Genomic DNA, 20473 nt, shown 5'->3' with positions numbered 1-20473 from the left:
TGTACTGGATGACTTCTGAAGCACAACAAATTATTTACATCCAGAACCTGTTCAAGTCTCAGAAATAACACAATGTAGAACAGAAAGCAAGGACAGAGCAGCAGATCTGAAGCTAGCAGAGATGCACTGGCTTGCTCATGGACACTACAGCATAGCAAATGTTTAGCTACATGAAATCAACTCATCTGGTTGGTCTAAACACAAATCCGGGGAAGTACCGGAAGTAAACAAGTTGCCATTACTGCGGTGGCGTCTGCCTTCAATACGTGCGTGTTTGAATGCAAGCTGTCCTTAGAAGTGTACAATTTTCTACTTTTCTCAGCTCTCAGCCAACTAATGTTGGCCTGACATAGTGAAAACAAGTAACGTCAGCTACGTTAACACTAATCAACAATCAACTAACTGTGGCGTTATTGTGAAATATAACATAAGTTGCTCTAACTAGAGCAACTTAACGGCCACAAAGTAAACATCATTCGGTCGCCATCACAAACAGAACACGTACAAAGTGTCTGCTATCCGTGTTAACTGGTGACTCTCAGCTGAATGCGTTGTGGTTGCTCGTAGTGATGACAGTGTCCTCAGAAAAGCCTTCAATTTTAATTTCATTTCATTTTAAATACTCAGCATTATCTACTGTTAGCAGACAGTACTGTCACTACGACGGTGGCGCTACATGACATGGCATAACACACAGAGCGGTCGCTGTATTCGTCTATAAGCCAGACAAATGTTTAAACCTGCAAAAACATTTTTTTGGGGCCACTCAGTGGCAGCAGCGACAAGCTGTGAACACAACATTGACACATGGGTGATATGGTGAGCTTGTTAGCAAACAGTTGCCTATTTACACATCCAGCAGATGTGGAGCAACATTAGCATTTGATTCACTAGATGTTGAATCGCTGCTGCATTTCAGTCTCTTATCAGGCCTTGATATCGAGCGCTCATCAAATAGCCGCTCAGTCAATTACTTAGCAATGTCTCAGCACTGGAACAAAACAATGACAGTCATAGTCCATCAGTCAATGTTATTGTTTGCTAATGCTTCTGATATGATGAAATGAATTGGTTATGGATGCAGTCTGTGAGCCCAACACAAAGGCAGTGAGGGATTGTTCAAGTTTTATTTATTGTCTTAGTAACCCAAACAACCCCAGAATGTGTTGATGGTTGACCAGTTGAAGACCAAACAGATTGTAACAGGGAAATTCATCTCCATGATGAGTAAACAAATTAAGATGCATCTGAATACACAAAGCCTTGGAACTAAATGCTCCATATGTTCACCAGCCAGTCGCTAACTCTGGCTGTCTGCCGTTTGATGATGAGCCGGTAGCGTACAGTGGGTTTTTAAACTGACAGCTGATAGCTGCGATCGAAAACGACGTTATGAGAGCGTTGAGGAAACAGTTACATAACCGTAACACCTAAACAATGAAATGAAAGGCGCTAAGAAAACTCGGTAGAGCTGAGAGGAACTGCAGTCAGATGATAATTGTCTGTGGATTTATCAGCACGAGCGGCCCCTTTCACATAAGAGTAGTCATGTGCTCCATTGTTAATACAAAAAATATAGATTATATTAATTATTAAATTGGATTATAATAATAACTGAAGCCAGGAGGAAGAACCATACTTGATTACCAAAATCGAACTGCTCCCTGCATTCAATTACATGCTCCATATGTATCCTGGCAGGACCTGCACCCGATATGCTCAGTGTTTTGCAAACTTCTTCCACTCCTCACTCCTCACTTCTCTTTTTTCTGTCTTTTGTTCTTTCCATCTGTCTCTCAAGGTTACAGTCATGGTGGTCTTTGCATTAATCTGCAGATGGACCACCGGTACTCTAAAGCCAAAATATCCAGAGTATTCCCCACTGGTTTCAAACTATTTTACAGCTGAATCACCTGACTGCAGTCCACGCTACTGTCTGACCAGCTTTTGTTCATTCACACAAGCTTTTTCTATTGTCTTTGTAAATGCCATGAAAAAACATAACAATAAGACATATCACTGTACGGTCCATCACCTTCACATGTCTAATAATGGAAGTTTCGTGTGATGAATAGCACTGAATGACATTTAGAGAATTGCAGATATACGGTTCCCATCTGGTTTGGAGAATGAAAACATAAAGAAACACTCCACAGATTGCATTGTGACCACATGGAACACAAGTGTAAATGCAATTGTGTTTTCAATCCACATACAACAACTATGTGGGTGAAAAATACGTGCTAGGGCTGTCCCTAGACCTACAATATTTTGGGCTCCGGGGCCCAAAGGAATCAACAGCAACAATTCGAAGCTTCGGCCAGGTGGGGTGAAGGTGTTGGGGGTGCGGGTACCTGCAGGTTAAATCAGATACAATCTGGATACGAGACGCATTTTAATGCCAGGTGCAAAGGGGGCCTACATTTGTGAAATATCTGTAAGATATTCTGTTTACTATTATGTAAGACAAAGAAAAGCAGCAAATCCTCACATTTGAGAAGATAAAACTAGCTACATATCAGTGCTTATCATACTGCACAGAAATTGGGGTTGTTATTTCCACCACTGATCAGACATTTATTTCACATACACATACTTCTAATATGCTTTGGAAAAGCGTGTCTCTACTCTATTTTCGGCTACAGCAAAACAGCAACACAATCGCCTGCTTTGATTTCTCCTGCGCAGCAAAGCTGCCAATCAACCAAACTACATCATTACAGAAGATAATAATCAGCAGATGTTGAACAGTGTCAGCCATGCAACCAGCCTCGCTCACAAAAGAAAAACACTGGTTTGATTGCTGCTTTCAAAGCTTCAGCTGATTTGCATACAGGTGATTAATTCACGCTTTTGTCATCCCGAGGGTCGCTGTTCAGATGGTGTTTGGTTAAAGACCTAGTTTCATGTCAATATAATCACTCTGAGCAGTACGGTATCAGGCTGAAGTGTATTGGGGAACTTTTTGACACTGCACATTGAAATCTTTGTTTCATATCATTTAACAATAAGCAATCTTGTGGACAGCTGTTCCTTTCATTACAATGCAAATCTGTATTTACAAGGTTTCATTTTTTCTATACCACACAGCCATATGGGAATCTGAGGAGGTCAGAATGTACAACCAATAGTAACTAGATAAAATTGCATATTTTAAGCGCATTATTATACATTTCATGCTACATAGTTCATGATGTCTAATTTACAATCAAATGAACCTGCAGTCCAGACTGTCAGTAAACATGACAGGATTTCCAATAAGTACAGAGACCATTCAGCTGCGTTGTCAGGTTTATTGAATATATCCACTCCGTTATATAATCCCCTGAATAACATTTTCTCGTCCTGATAGCGGTAAACAAAGGAGTCTGTTTACGAGCGCAGGCTTTGGTCTGTCAAATGAGCAGCTCCCTCCCTCCCTGACACCGACATCTTACCACTATGTTTGTGTTTATTACCTGAACCAACTGGAGAGGTTGAGAGTGTTAAGTGTCACTTTATACTCTCAGAGGCAGTGAGGACAGCTTCAGGTGCTTACAGACATCTGCCACTGAACGGAGGGTATTTTCAAGTTATTTCGTCTGCCAACTTTTCCTTTCCCCAGCCTCTTCATTTCCTCTTGACATTCCTATGAGTGTACATACTGTACATCTCATCTGTCAACTAACCAATGGCATTTGTTTGTCTCATTTCCCATAAGCAGAGTGCAGAGGACAGATGGCGAGTGCCATATGACCTCTCTCAGGTTTGTTTAAACTGAAAGCACCTCTAATTGAACTCGCTAAAACTCGTTTAGTTCAACAGTTTGGGGAATATGTTTAAACACTGTCTTGCTGAATCAAATAAATATGTAATAAATATGTGCTGATTATTGAGCTTTAGAGGTGCAGGAAGGTGGATTTTGTTACCTTTGGACAGAGCCAGGATAGCTGTTTCCTCGCCATTATCAGTCTTTGTGACGAGCTAAGCTAACCGGCTGTGCATTCACATTTACCGTACACTCATGAGAGTGGCATCGATCTTCTCATCTAACTCTCTGCAAGAAAATGAATAGACGTATTTCTCAAAATTGTATAAATGTTAAGTCAGGAGAACTGAGATTTATATCGACATGTATACTAGGCGTGGGACTCACCAGAGGTCCCACATACGATATTATCACCATACTTAAGTCACGATGCGATTTTATAGATTTTACGAAATTCTGAGTATTGCAATAAAATATAGCAGTTTGTCAACATGTTTTATCTAATAACACACAGTTTTTTACTCTGTTCATCTCAGAGTTTTCATTCACATATCTTGAAGTCAGAGGTCAAGGTCAAGGTCAGTTTTTCCTCACCCAAATTTAGCATGAATTTGGAGCGTTATTTAGCATTCTTCCCCAAAAGCTAACATGACTTGATACCAATTGATTCCTTAGGTTTTATAGTTTCATATGAGGCCCCGCCGTTAGGTCATCTGATTGTTAAGAGGTTAATAGTTTATATAATAAAAGATCAATACTTGATGTCAGTGTATCAATACAAAATTGCCACGCAAAATATTGCGATACTATGCTGTGTCGATTTTCCCCCCACCTGTACTGTATACTGACTGGAAGTGAAAATAGAATAAGTCCTCTTGATGTCCATCTGGAGATTTTTTGGAATGTTATTTTTTTCCACAGATTCGTCTTCCTATTGCAGACATTGCAAGCCCACGCTTGGCTTTGCAAGTTGAGCCCTCTAGAGGTCCTTTGCTTGAACAAGATCAAAGGTTATATCTTTACTCCAAAGCACCACATTGAAGGCATTACTAAATGATAATGGGATCAAAATGCAGTTGTAAGTGCAGCAAAGAGCTGTATGGAGGACGAGTGGACACTATGTACAATACGGCCGCACAGAGCAGCTTGTAGAACCATTAGCAGAGAAGAAGTGCTACAAATCAAAAAAACAAGATAAGCACCTCTGGATCAAGGAGCGAAATCAAACAGAAAATGGATCCCAAAGGAGGGGATCAGAGGCCCCGGGGCCAGAGATTCAACTTAATCCTGCTACTCAATCTCAAACTCAAACAAGACCCTTCAAAAAGCATCAGAAAGAAAGGACAATGGTCGGCACCTATTGGAACAACTGGCTAGCTCTGGGATGTGAATGGAGCAACCATTCTCGACGATAAATCCGGTTAGGTGGGAGGACATAAAAAAAGAGGTTGACAGAAATAGCTCCGTTTTATCGGGCACGGCAAAAACACATCAGAGACACAAAGCACAGTCATTTCAGTCGAGGCTCAGAGGGCATATCAATCCTGCATGATCCAATAAGACTGCAAAATAAAGATACATGCACACAGACCCCCGACAAAAAATCCCATTATATGGAAAATATCTTAGTTCTCTCTGTAACCTTTTTACAACCTTGTTTCCACCATAGGAAAAACACACAGTTCCAAGGAACCCGGGAAGCATTTCCCTAAACCAATACACAGTTCACCTCCACGTCAAACATCTACTGTACTGTAAATATCATCATTAATGACAGTCTGCGCCCGCAGGAAAACAATCCACGATGCCAGACAGAAGATTAACGACACACAAATGAACAATACAAGTCAAATCAAACCAAAATACTCAAAGAAAAGCTATGTCTGCAGGTGACTAATGCACAGTAGCCTTTCTTTCCTTTTTCTCAAGTAAACTATATGCAGATGACAGAGCAGCAGCAGGAAAAACAGGAGAGAGGAGGAGGAGGGTGGAGCGTTATTGAGCATTTCTTCCTCAGGCTGTGTGAGAGTGAGTGTGAATGAGAGGGATTAGAGTGTGTGTGTGTGTGTGTGTGTGAAGGCAAAACATAAGTGTATCTATAATTATGCACTACCAAATGTATTACTGGCTGCATTTGTGATGTGTGATTAAATGCTGAAGTGTTACAACCTACTTATCACTCATATAAACACATTGGTGGTGCCAGTGTGTGTGTGTGTGTGTGTGTGTGTGTGTGTGAGCGAGTGAGTGAGTGAATGAGTGAGTAAAAGTACCGTAACTGTTCTCTTTAGCCGTGTTTCCACTTTTGGCTCGACTCACTTTTGGTACCAGGTCCTTTTCTCTATGCTCTGCAGATAGTACTCTCTCAATATAGGCGGGATTCTCAGCTGATTGCGATTGGAACGGCACGCGAAACTGCTGTAAACGGAGGATCTGCACTTTGTCAGTTGTCTTATTGTACTGGATAACAAATTAACACTCGCTGCAAAAACAACCCATATTTTTGTGGCATGGTTGCGATGTTGCCCCCGCAGTCCAACAGGTGAAGCACTGTTTTCAGTTCTGCTTTGACCTTACACTCTTATTGTTGTTTTATTATTTATAATTATTATTATCCTGAGTAAATGAGTAACCAATGACCAATCCCATCCGGCTCTTATTGATGCAGAGAAAAACAACACTGTTATGAAAGTGTCATTATGAAATGTCAAGTCTTATTATTGAACACAAAGGGGGAAAACAACCACTCGTGACAGAAAAACAAAAAAATATGTTTCTTTTATATTTTATAATAACAAGCAGAGATTGTTATTGAATTATCTATTGCTGAATTTCAGCATATTTATCAAGTCTATAAGAAAAATGTGTCCTGCTTGTTCCACATAAGCTTTACAGATGCAAAATAATGTTAAAATGAGGGTTTCATGACCTGTTTGGGAACATTAAGAACCGTGGAGGTAAAGAAAGACAGCAATCATTCACTTGTCCCCATTGCTTTCACACATACACACACGGAGAGAAACACGCACTCTATCTTCCTCTCGACCACAAGTTATTTTTAGCCAAAGAACAATCCTCTGTTGAAGACCAGAGCACAACTATTCTTCTTCTGCATATTGTTCAGAGTCAGACAGAGCAGTACTAACCCAAGCCACACACACACACAACTCGTGCGATGCCTGTGCTTTTCCAACTATTTAACTGAATACAAATAATGCTGGAAGTTTTCAGAAACAGTAAAGAAAAAGTCAGCTTTGATTGGAAGTAATGACAAATAACCACAGGCCTGAGCGCTGCTGCCTGAGGAGAATTGCCTGGAATGAAACCAAGCCCAGTTGATAAGGTTCCCAAATCATTAACAGACACCAGCAAGCCAATTTTTTCTTGTCCCTGAATAATGGCTCTAAATACATCGTCAAGGATGGAACGGATGCAGCTCTACTACACAAGGACACACATTTCCTCGCTGATAAATATGATCTGCTCCAGTAGCTGTAGCCTTCTGTTAGGTTTCCTTCATATTACATGTTGAGAGCGGCTTGCAAAGTGTACTGGCTCTATATCATTGATTAAAGGTGCATCATTTTCTGAATTATGCTTCACGTTCTACCAAGTGCAATGTTTTCCCACTGCATTTGCAGTCCCAATTCACTAGTGGCTGCTGCTGCTAAACGTAGTGTAAAATAGGGGGTGTAATTCCTTCACACCCTGTGATTGGTCACGCCCTGGCACCTACAGTAATACCACATTAAATTGGCTTCAGCAGAGCAGGGATTATTGACTGCAGTCCAGAGCGGTGGTGATAACAAAACTGCTCTATTTCATGTGCAAGTAGCCGACACTTTAACGCTCTCACACTCATTTCAGTGGCCGAAATGAATATTAATAGCGCAAATTCTTAGAGCTACTGCACAGTCCTGCGATACTTAGCCTAAACCTCAAAATGTTTTGGAAACGTAGTCATAACTCATGTATTAAAGTAAAAGTAAGTGTAAGCACTTCCTTTGCGCATGGAATGATATACATATGCACAAGTGCTTAAAGAGGTACTGCACACTTTAACGTGTTTTTTTGAGCTCTAAACTAAATGATATGACTGAACTGTGATGAATCACATCAATACTGGTGTTAATATTGACATTTTATACCAAATCTCTACAAATCGGCACACCATACTGTTTTAAATCAGCCCTAATCTTGCATGGCCAATTCTGAGATAGAGTCGCCCGGGTGGGACTAATCTACATCATGAAATAAAAAAATGTAATGTAATCTAATCAGAGGGCGTTACACCCCTCGCCTCTCCCCACAACATCTTATCGTTTTTACTTTTTCTGTAACCACTGTGTAGCATTTTACTCACAGCACAAGCCTGTTCTCTCCTTTCTGTTGCCTGGAAATTAGCTTAGTTTGCTAATTCCACCATGCTTTCATGCTACACTGGTTACATAAAATGAGCGGAACAGTGGGCTGGTGGCCAGCGGCAGTGTTGGGTCTGCATGGTTCGTTCTCCTGGCCGCTGAGAGACTACTTTACTTTGGACGAGAGCGAACGGCCGCTCTGGAGACGGAGGTGCAAGAGTTTGTGCTGGCTGAATTTCAGTTACTACAGCCTCAACGGTCCGTCTCCGGAGCTGGCGTCCGCTCTCCTCCCAGCAAAGTAGTCTCCCAGCAGCAAGGAGTGAGGCCAAGGGACATCTATCCTCAGTTTTTCGGTTCAGCAGCTTAGTTCTGGGTCCTTTACTCTGTGCATCCCATCACACAGCAGCTTTTATGCATCTGTCTGTTGTCTGCTAGCAGACGAAAAGTGACAAGGAGACACTTTCACGCAATACAAAGGTCAAGAGCGATGAATCGTTTTCCCCTTCCGGTGTGGGCGGGACTTAAATGCTCTCCGTCTCTTTGGAGACACTAGCATCCCATACATAGCAATGACTAGCATTTTCCTGACATTATTCTTCACTTCCTTGCCAGATTTGAGATAAGAAGATATATGTTAAAGGGACTGTTTGTAAGAATCAGAAATGCTTGTTAACAGCGACACCTGTGGTCGTTAAGTCAACGAAAGTCAGCGTCGGGCTCGCACTTGTGCTCGCTCTACATAGACATGAACGAGCATCGCTCAAAACAGTGAGGCGACACACGTCAGCTAAAACCACAATATCACTCTATAGTTCACCTGCTTGGCAGTAATGTTAGCTGACCGGACGAATGTCTCTCCATGAATCACTGCTGACCCTAGTGTTGGCTTTTCCTGGTTCAGCCTCCCGACCGCGGCCGGAGGAAACAGGGAAGACACCGGCACCCGGTCGGAGACGATAAAGTTTCTCGCTGCGGAGCCCCGTCACTTCAGAAGACACAGAAAACCTGTGTTGGTCTGGAGGAGCTGCAACAGTTATTTCTGCACAAACTCTTTTTTGCACTTCTGTTTTTGTACTTTGGTCAGAGCCAAATAAGCGTATTTTCCAAAATGTCAAACTATTCATTTAAATTTAATGGAAAAGAATAATTTCTTACAATCTTACATTTGTAGTCACAGCAAATACTAGACCCCAAACTTAAAAAAACAAAACAAATCACATAATATAAAACTTTGACGGTGGTGTGGTAGCCTACCTCCAATCAGTAGTGGAAGAAGTACTCAGATCTTTTACTTAGTAAAAGTATTAATACCATAGTGTATAAATAGTACAACAGTGCAAAAGTATTAACATCAAAATAAACTTAAAGTAGGCTACCAAAAGCAAAAGTACTCATTATGCATAATATAGCCTACAATGCATATTATATTATTGAATTATAATTATTTTTATTAGGCTATATACACTGCCGGGTAGCTTGTGAATTTCACCAAGCGATCAATGAAGACCTACTGTATCTTTATCATATTTAATACATAATTCATAAATTATAATTTGATTTGTTGATATTATTTTGTATTATTAGTCTGAATCTGCAAAGAAACTTAAGTTATAAAATAAATGTAGTCGAGTATAAAGTGCAATATTTGCCTCGGAGATGTAGTGGAGTAGAAGTATAAAGTAGCAGCAAATGGAAATACTCAAGTACAATTGTACAGTACTTAAGTTAATTAATTTAATTACTTTCTACCACTGCCTACAATACATGCAAGGCTTTTGACTCTTCAGATTTCTGTAATGGTGAAAGAGAGAAGACCCGTGTTTGAGTACGTGCAGGCATGTCTGCTACAATCCAAATATATCAATCATGTTGCTTTGTCAGGTACACATCAGCCAAAGACTTAAAGAGTATTATTTCTTCAAAGTGATGAGGACTGTTTGGAAAAACAGAAGCCCAGATACCTCATCAGAAGTCATTGTCATGCAATATCATGCGAAGATAATTAATTAAAACGTTTGCTCAGACTAGCTTGACATCACTGCTCTAAAAATAACTCCAAACGAGATAATCAGTCTTTATTGCAGGCTCGGTTTCAATACTCTCTCTTTGAATTTTCTATCCAAGACTACTGGAATAAAGTAGAAGGGGGTCTGTTTAATTTAATGCTTGATCTGCCTGTGCAATCATTGGGTTGATGAGTTCAAAGTGGTTCATCACGACACAAGTTCTTATCAGCGGTGTCTGAAGGTATTCTCTTGAACATGTGGAGAAGAGAGGAAATGTGTGCTGCTGGCTTCACGCCAATCCACACATGCTCCTGTATCAACACACACACACACACACATACACACACACACACACACAAATGGTCACGTATATTCACAGAGGTGAAAAGAGTCTCCCATTTCCTCTCTGTCTGATACCATTACCATTATCTGTGCCATGCTCATGGCAACCATTTAGAGCCCAGGAAGAGTCTGGCCAGCAAAGTACACTGAAAATTGCCCCACTATTAACTAATCAGTGGATAGATGTTCACTGATGCGCCTGATGTTCTGCACCATCTCTATCACAGCCAGCTTCATAACAGTCCATTAGAACTATCAAAATTAACTTTTAACATGAAGACGTGCTCGTACAAAGTGCTTCCACCACCACACTGCACTGAATACATCATTCATTTAGTAATTAACTGATTACGTGACAACTGAATAATTGGCAACATATGAATTATTTAAATTATCTTTTGCTTTATACTGTATATAGCTGTATTTATTTTCCTTGAAGTAGGCTACAAGTTCTTTTAAGTCATTGTAATTAATTTTCATTTGGCAGATACGTATTAAACAGTGATTTAGAACACGTTAATTGTTAATTACAAAGACAGATGTTTGGGCATAAACTTAACTACCTTTCCTAATCTATCTTAAAGACTTTGAATGATTAAGACTTTTTTTTCTCAAATGTGCATTCATTGAAGATGCAATATGCTGAAAAAAATACAATCTTTATAAAAATTAAATGGGATTTTTGTGTGTGTTTCTAATGCATAATACATATTTTAATTAAAATATTCATTTTGTGACACAAACTATGCGCATCTGCTGTGATTTTGAAGTGTCTTATGAGGTATACATTTATTATTAATATTTGTCACAATTATTGTTATTATTATAGCTTATTATTATTATTAGAATAATTATATCATATCAGCAATTTAGCTTACAGAATTTATTGTACACTAAATTGTACATTACTGACTTGTAATTAGTTATGATTTATATGACTTATAATTGATTTATTATTTAATTATTATTAATTTTAATTATATTATAATTAGTTTAACAATTCCAACTTTTTTTTAAGTAATTAATTGTCAGTTGAACTGCAAATTGAACTGCTCTCTTAATAACCAATATCTAATTAATTATATTAACTCACAGTTATTGGGGTTACATTTAAAACCTCTCCAGTACGCTGTAATTAATTAAAACAAGTTTTTGGAAATTATTTTACTGTCATAGGAGATATATCATTGTTCACTTAACTAAAAGCAGATGTTTATAAATCTTTATAAAAACTCTAACAGCAGAGATTTCAGAGAGGGCAACACATGAATAGATCTTAATAAACCTAAATAACACAATCGGGTCGAGACTGTGTTATACAGTCAGACACAGATGTATACAGACGTTATATTAAGACGTGCATAAGTACTTTTTATTGTTGTCCTAAGACATGATACACATATTTACAGTGTGATATAGCTGAAAAATGAATGCCCTAAACTCAATACTTATTTTCAAAATCATTTGTTATTTTTGTGAATTTAAATGTGGTTCCAATTAGTCAAAGATAACTTTCTCAAGTATAAGGTCTGATTTCGCAACTTTTTTTTCCTATAAAGTCACTTTCATGTGTCATATGTGTGTATGTGTCTTTTAAAATAAAATTTCAGATTATTTTGAATTTGCATGAACAGGAACACATCCCCCTGAAGATCTTAGGAGCCGGTTCAGAAGGAAGAAAAGACGGCGACAGATGGGCTGAGAGCCGAGGCCTGCGCTGTCATCTAGGTGACTTACTCCATCCCCCTCCTCTCCATCTGCACATCATAACTCACATCATAAAGATAACCTCGCTGTATCAACTCCAAGGAAAATGAAAAAATAAATAAATATGCACATTTTTCCACAGTATGCTTTCAATTATCGCTGTGAGGGAGAACCCTTTCTCCCCCTCTCAACCTTTGCTCTTCTTTCCACATTAAATATGTTTTTCAAAAGAATTTAAATCTCATATCAGTCACTGAGCCGATCGGGCAGAAAAAAACGAGAGAAATGAAGGCAGCCGGCAAAAACGTATCCACAAACATACAGCCGCATAAACATCCTTTATCGAACTGGAGGCTGAAGGTTTTCTTTTCCTGCTCGTAGAAGTGTAAATATTCCATTGAAGGTAAAAAAAAAAAAGAAGATAAAATCACTGATAAATCATCACAAAAAAACTTGTCTGCAAAAATGGATATCTGCATACAAAACAGACCCCATTAGGATGCTGCTTTTGTCCGACAATACAACGCTAACTCCCACTTGCATCGATAGGCAATTGGAGTAGGAAGCACACTGCTGCTGAGGGCTATGGGAAAGCAATTAAAGAAGTATTTTGTTGCTGGACTTCAGCCGAAAGGCATTAACTACAATTCCCTTCTGGGCACAGTGTTCCTCGTACGCTCTGTTGGGTCGGGGAGTGGGATGCGTCTGGCTGCTACAAGCTGTAAACAGTGAGAGGGATGGGTGCTGTTATCACAAACACGCACAGGAAAACTAAAGTAGCAGCTTTAATATTGTCACAAGAGGGTAAAATTGAAAGAAACTGAAATAAACATTCAATTAACATTAGGAGCGACATGAAAGGAATGGAGAAACAGGATAAAAGAAGCCACTGACAAAGGAGAAAAAGCTGTGAGCAGAGAGCTTTTCAGGAACAGAGTGGTTGTGCTGCAAATCACTCTCTCTTTGCACAACAAGCCCCTGAAGCCTCATCCTGAAGCCCCTGAATCCCTCTCAGGCCCTATGAAAGAGTCCGCCCGGGCCTCTCCGCTGCTCTGACTCACTCTTACTGTAACAGCGAAGGGCATGTTCGCCATGCAAGCAGGGTCCTTAAAGAGGACCTATTATGCTTTTGTGCCCTTTCCTTTAGTGTGTTAATGTAGTTTTTTGTGCATGTAAAAAGTCCGCAAAGTTACAAAGCCCAAAGTTTACAACAAAGGAAGTTACTCTCCCCGACAGAAACACTGCTCCTGAACTGCCTGAAACCTGCCTTTTCTTCCGTAACATGGTGATGTCACTAAGTAACGCATTTGCATAATACCTGCCTTTAGCAGCTATTGGCACGTCTTCAAACAAAGCTAGTTAGAGCTCAGACAGAAGATGAAAAGAGGTGCTGCAGCACAGTGGGTGACGAAAAATAAAGCATTTTTTTAACGTTAAAGTAGTTAAACATGTTCTAGAAACCCAAAACACAAGTATGCACCTGAAAATAAGCATAATAGGTCCTCTTTAATAGCAAACAGAAAGAGTTGTATTTCAATACCTCACTATGGAGTTTGTGGATGTCAGATCTGTACAGTTTTTTTTCTCATAACATTTAGGAAAAATCCAGTATCAAGAAGAAGGAGAGGGCACCAGTGTGTAATAATAACCAAGACATCATTGCTGAGGCTGTAACGAAAAAAGCAGCGTTTGAAGTTTCACAGACATTATGCAGAGAGCATGTTTGTGAAAAAAACGCTTGTGTGATGACAAAATGGCCTGGAAAGAAATAGTTTCCAACATTTTGGTGCTTTTTCCAACAGTGTCAAGGTCACATCCAACTTGAAAGTGCACCTCCAAAAGAGGTGTTTTCCAGAGAAAACTGTCTAATGGAGAGACCGACAAAAAAGAAAAGTGAATGTGTTTGAAAGTGGAGAAAAATCATTGGCTACATCGAAAGTCAGCGTAACGGTTCTCCCTGGGTGCCACCGATCAATCACAGGAAACCTTAATAGGAGGCGATTACGACCGGTATTACAGCCGCCCCTGTGAGTCACAGAGAGGCTTGAAGTGCGAGCCGAAATGAGGATGAAAAAACAAGCTGAACGGCAAGAAAAATCAATGAGTGGTCTAGTAGTCTAGGGATATTGTAATACGTCAGAATTACCAATGTCTAACAGCACACACACAGAGAGGGAAAAAGGTTGGCTAGATTAATTACTGTCAACTACACTGGGCTTTGCCTACAGTCCCCCTGAGAGAGAGGCTTCCATGTTGAACAGCAGGGGTCTTCTGGAGGCCTGGTGTGTCCTTAATGCTCTCCCTAGATGTTTCTCTGAGCCTCAAAAGCATCTCTGAATCATTTAGTGTTAGAATCTGCCTAAAGCACCTCTGAAGCTCACTAATTAACATGTTATATCTTATATGGAAGTGTAAAAACAGCAAGCTATTTCTTGCTCACAGCCAAGAAATAACTGCTAGCCACCAGTCTTTATGCTAAGCTGAGCTAAATATGCAGTGGACAACTCCGGGGTCTGAGAAGTGAAGCCATTGCGGAAGTGCTTTAAACTTGTATTCTTTCTAACAGCCAGCAGGGGGCGACTCCTCTGGTTGCAAAAAGAAGTCTGATTGTATAGAAGTCTATGAGAAAAAGACCCAACTTCTCACTTGATTTATTACCTCAGTAAACATTGTAAACTTGAGTTTTTAGTTTCAAGTCTTCTTCAATACAGCATGATGTTCATTTAGTAAATTATGGTCCCATTTAGAGTCAAATAGACCATAAAGCAGGGGATGCTTTAGGGCGTGGCTACCTTGCGATTGACAGGTTGCTACCACGGCGTTGTCCAGTCTGGGAGTTGTCTGTGTTTTCGTCTTACAACTTTAACCCTTTCACAGTGTGTTTTCAGTTCATGAAAGTTAATTCTAACCTTTTTGGTCACCTAAAAATGTCTTAGCTCCACCCTCTCATGTCACTTCTGGTTGCAAAAAAAACAAGATGGTGACGGCCAAATACCAAGATGTTGAAGGCCAAAATGCTGAACTTGAGGATTCAAAACGGCTGTCCACAAACCAATGGGTCACGGTGACTACGTTCACTACTGTCTATGAAAATATGCAGCTCCAGCTTCCTGTTTAGCATACAGAAGTGTCAAAGATCTTGATGACCTTTTCATGTTTTCTTTCACATGTTAAGTCACTCATGTCATTAATAAAAAGATCACTATCTATGCCAGCATCTTGACAGATTGCAGGCATGCACGTATGCAGACAACGTCTGCTTAAGCGTGAGAGCGTCAAATCCGGAGAATCAGAGCCAAGAATATTCCAGTGCGTCACCCTAAATGTCAGTGTTTATGAAAAACACAAGAGCAGGTGCATATCTGGAGTGATAATCTGGACGGCTGGCTGGTAAACAGCGAGGAAGATCTGAGGTGAACACAGACAGAAAAGGAACAATGGAGATTAAGGACATTATGAAAGGTTCAATCCTCTTTTTTGTTGTTTTAAAATTTAGGATCTCAAATTTTTAACCAGACCAACTTGAAATGCTGGGAAGAAAAAAAATCTAGATCTTTTCAAGACAAGCCATCTGTGTCAGTGACTCCGGATTATGTGCACTCTGTCACTGTGTGTCTCCCCAAGCGACAGAAAGCTATCAGGGGTTGACACTCTGGAACGGAACGTGTTGTCCAACCAAACACGGGAGGGAGCAGGTGAAAAGATTTAGAGCAAAAGTGTGAGGAAGGAAGAGAGGGAAAAAAGAGAAATGGGTAAAAAAAAAGACTGAGAATGCAATTAACTGTGAAGGACAAAGTTGAAGGACAACCAGAGAGGACAGAGATGAAGAGATGAGAAGACAGACATAGGCAGAGAAAGCGAAATCAAATAGGAGATGACAGGCTGTTGTATTAGTAAGAAACGCAAGCCAAATGTAAAAAAAGAACAAAGAAATGAGACAGGAAGATGAAATGAGATCGTTCGGAAGTACAAATGTGAGCACCCACACACAAAGGAGCAGAGTACATATTGAAGAAAAGGACAATAAAAGCAAAGAAGAACAGAATGAACAGCAAATACCAGTGAGATAAAGTGTGTGTGTCATTTGCAGCAGACACAGCAGAAAATAGAAGCATATGGCCATTTGCATGCTGATTGGATCCTTTACACAGACGTGTTTGTTCAATCTGCTGTCAGAGTCATCCAGAAGGATAAACGGCACGTAGCCGTTTAATGGCTGTCTCAAAGATGTTTTGTTTTAAAGTATAAGGATATTGATGATCTTATACTGTACACAGAGGAACTTGCAATGACACCCGGCTGCTGCCATGATGCACCCGTTTTCATACTCAATGAAATTTAGTCATTTCTAAAGCAAATGAGTTCACTATCACCGTTAAACATTTAACAAAGTAACTGTTCATTGTTGTTTGCAAGGAGTCACTTGTTAAAGGAAGCCTAAATAGACGATTTTGGGTTGCTGAACAGCTTTCTCAGCCTGTTGAGAAACCATTCTGAAGAATTGGATTTGCATTAAAAGCCCAATTGAACAGCTGTAAGGAGGCTTTAATCAGTCTTTCGCACATACTTTAAAATGAGCCACCTCATCATTTCAAACAGCAACAGTCCATTAAGTTATAATAATCCCAGCAAAAAAATCTTTACCCTTTTCGACAAATTGCTTTTTAGTTTTTTCAAAAAACCTATAATGTGATTTTTATGACCGTAAGGGTAGACATTTGAGATGGTCGCGGCGGGAATAATAAAAGTGTGATGTGGGACCGCACGTTTCTCGGCCCTGCTAACAAACGCCTCTGATTTCAGACGGGGAGCGTTCGATCGATCAAGGAAGTACAGGAGCACGTATTGCCATTAGCTGTGCAGCTGTAGTTGAGTGTTGAGTAGCGGTGCTGCCAATTTAATTCAGGTATCAGAGGAGGGGAAGATATCACATGTCAGAGGAGACGCAAAGACATTTTTATGAAAATGTTAAAACATCAGAAATGTATCTGTTTGTCAAACACACGCACACTACTCATGCCGTCTCTGTTGTGTAGACCTGTGTTTCCTATAAGCCATTCACTCTATTCTAGCACCACCTATTGATACTATGAAGTGCTGTAGATGCAGCACTATTTACAGGAGATGTATCACTGCATAAAATACATGGAAAAGTCATTTTCTGTGTTATTTGCATCTCTTTCCACAAATCAAATGCAAGCTTCTATAACTCTAAAACTGCTCATCCAGCCTGTGCTTGCTATACCAAACAGCTTAAACAGGGGCAGAGATAACTGCAACAGATGACTGTTAAATTGAATTTTACGACAGCAGATCCCCTTGTCTTCACGGAAAATCGCAAACGAGAGCGTTTGCCTGAATAAAATTCACATCTGACTTACGCCGAATGTGAAAGATGGACAGAGTCGTGCAGAACGGATCCAGCTGTGCTGCACATATTGCAACACTTAACTTTAATGGTTCCCCATAACCAGTCCGGCTTGCTCAATAGTTTCAGCTAAGTCAACTCCAGTGTTTCGCTACTTGTTTAAATGTCTTTATCATTTTTTTACACACACAGCTGTATGGTAGCATGAGATGAAGCCTGACCTCTGGCTCTGGCAACACACTCCCATTTATTATGTCATGGAAAAGGTTAAACCACCCCTTTGGATCTGTCTGGGTCTGATGTATGGGGCTGCCAGCATGGGAACTCTAATGTGTGACATTTCAGCGTTAAGTCCAAATTATGCAGTTTCTCCCCTCTCAAGGTTTGCAACACAGCCAATGTAAGTAGTTAATTCCATGACGGCGAAATTGTCCGCATCATCCGACGAGCTTAAGACAGCTGGAGGGGGTCAGAGGAGAGGGCTTTTCCACGCTGGCAACTCTGGACCACAATCATGTTAATTCACAGGATTCTTCTGATTTTCACAGCAGGATAAATATCACTGTTAGTCCTAAAGGAGTAAATCGATTCTTGAACACGACGATTACGGGTGACATTTGGGGTCATTGCATGTACCTATGAATAAAACATGGAGCGTTAGCTTGATTAAAATTGAGGGATAAGAACAAGCGGTGGGCAGTCGGCTGGTTGAGTGATGGGTCTCGATTGTGTGTGAGCGTGAGACAGGGACGGAGACAGGAGCTGTGCACGACTGTGTGTTTGCATTCGTGCTGTATTTGGCCTCACAATTACAGGAGAATTGTAGTCGAAAACCCTTTAACACAAAGCGTGCATCTCCCCCATTCATCACACACTTTGATATCTAGATATCTAACACACACATTTCTTAAACTCGAGGCACAATGTCCCTCCGTAGGGCTGCATGTCTTTCCCTTTTCATCCTCTCAAGCAGACCTCTCAGACCTCCTGTCCCTTCAAACGTGGAGCAAATTTGCCACTTGCTGGCTCGGCCGCTCACCCGTCTCCGACCAGACTGACAAGACAGCATGTGGGATGATGAATGACGAACTTATCTCGCAGACTCAGAAAGCAGCCAGACGGCTCACCGCAAGGCTCAAAACACACATCTCGGCCCGCCTGTCCGCATGGATCTGTTCATTGCCGTCCGTCTCTCTCTTTCTGTCTGTTCTTTCTGTTGCTATTCTGGTCTTTGTCTGTATTGCACAGTATGTGTGTATCAGTGCTGAGAAGCTCTCATATCAGCCTCACTCACCATTGCCTCTAACAGACGACACATGCCATCACTCCAAACACGGTTACATAAACACAAAGGAATCCCCAAAAGAAGGATCCCAATATAGCCACAGACATCTCCGAGGCACTTCAGCTTTTCTGCTCCGTTTCTGCCACAACTGGAGGCTGAACTGCAGGCGCGCAGCATTCGCCGATGATTTTGGTTTATTTTGTTTCCGGCTTGCGGGCCGGTGGGTCCATGAAGGAATGCTTATTTTCCTTTTCCATGAATTTGCTAATATAATCAATATGAAGGTGGTTTAAAGCGGTGTCAAAAATTCTCACAGAGAGGAGAAGAAGAAGTCCAGGGTGGACTTGGCACGTGAAAATACAACTTGTGCAAACAGTTCTTTCTGAGAGCAAAGAATAAGCTTTAGCCTCAACCCTCTACACAGAAGCAGTGTCCTTTAAGTGTGGCATTAAGATTAATACAGAGTGTGCAGAAAATTTGCATGCATTGACCTTTAATCTGTGCGTAACCTTTACTACCTTTGTGCATTGTGTGCCGCGCGTTTATGTGTGTTTATTAGCTTGTAAAATGATATTTATTGCTGGGAACAAAACAGATGCCTCTCCATTTTTGCTCTGTTAATTTCTCTGATGAGAAGCAGAGTCCTGTGTGTGTGTTTGTGTGTGTGTGTGTGGGTGTGTACGTCGTGAGTGTGTGCAGGATTCATCTGTAACACAGCCTGTCACATCTCTTTGGTTGCCTTATGTGCGCAGTTTTGAAGAAATCTCTATGAATTTGCATTGATTCACCAAGAAGTATGCAGTCTGCATCAGTTATTCATGGTATTCAGTGTATTTTAAATACCCCTGTGGATCACTGCATTTCCCAGAATGCCTTTACTTTGACTTTTTTTCAGCCATATAAATAGAGCATCATAGACAACTGTACAGCACATGAGTATGAGTCACATTCTGCAGTTTCTCACATCCTCAAGATGATCTTGAGCTAAGCTCTGCATGCTACATCATAATACTAATCATTTTACAGCATAAACACAGGAAAATGAATTAACATTGCGTCAACCCATGCAAAGAGGAGCTCCTTCTCCTTCATCAGTCCTAAAAAATGTGGCACAAAATGAAGCAAATTTGGGTTTAAAGCTGACAAGCTGAAAATGTGATCCCCTTTATATTCTCCACACAAGCAGGAACTGAAAGAAGTTAAGTGACTTACCTATACTTCAACAGCTTTTAGAAACAGCAGATAAAGAAGAAGCAGATGCTGAGGAGCTTCAGTGTCCTTCCCTCCTTCCTTCCTCGGAGGAGACTGACTCGCAGCTCCTTTTTAACGCAGCGTCAATAAAAAAACTTTTTCTTTTTTTGCATCCACGGAGATAAAAACCCATAGTAATAAAAAATCAATCAAATGCTGCTACTGCCCAGGTGTCTGCTGCCTTTTTTTATGAGATGAATTAATGAGCGACCGGCGGTGCGCGCGGTAGAGGAGCGCGCCGGTGTGGAGCAGTTATGAGCGGTGACAGTTGACTGGCCGGTAATCCAAGTGCGTCTAACTGCCCCGGATGAGCGTGAGGTGCTGGAGCTCCTCCTCGCCTTTTCTCTCACTGCGTTGTGTTGCACACACACAGACACACACACACACACACACACACAGTTAGAG

At 40.6% G+C, this 20473-nt stretch overlaps 1 protein-coding gene and 1 long non-coding RNA gene across 2 annotated transcripts in view; one reads left to right on the top strand and one right to left on the bottom strand.

Moving 5' to 3' along the window:
- LOC119503632 overlaps nucleotides 1–7094 on the top strand; it is a 23298-nt gene extending 16204 nt beyond the window's left edge. Inside the window, exons 2-3 of the long non-coding RNA XR_005210361.1 lie at nucleotides 1479–1486; nucleotides 7084–7094. This is a non-coding gene — a long non-coding RNA (uncharacterized LOC119503632). The remainder of the gene's footprint in view (nucleotides 1–1478; nucleotides 1487–7083) is intronic.
- The window catches only part of calcr (calcitonin receptor), a 64476-nt gene extending 44003 nt beyond the window's left edge, over nucleotides 1–20473 (bottom strand). Inside the window, exon 1 of the mRNA XM_037795494.1 lies at nucleotides 20030–20473. The gene's annotated coding sequence lies outside the window, so the exon portion shown is untranslated. The remainder of the gene's footprint in view (nucleotides 1–20029) is intronic.

This window comes from Sebastes umbrosus, chromosome 15 (assembly GCF_015220745.1).
Source record: "Sebastes umbrosus isolate fSebUmb1 chromosome 15, fSebUmb1.pri, whole genome shotgun sequence".
In the NCBI taxonomy this organism is placed as follows: Eukaryota; Metazoa; Chordata; class Actinopteri; order Perciformes; family Sebastidae; genus Sebastes; species Sebastes umbrosus.
This window is presented reverse-complemented; position numbering and strand designations above follow the sequence as displayed.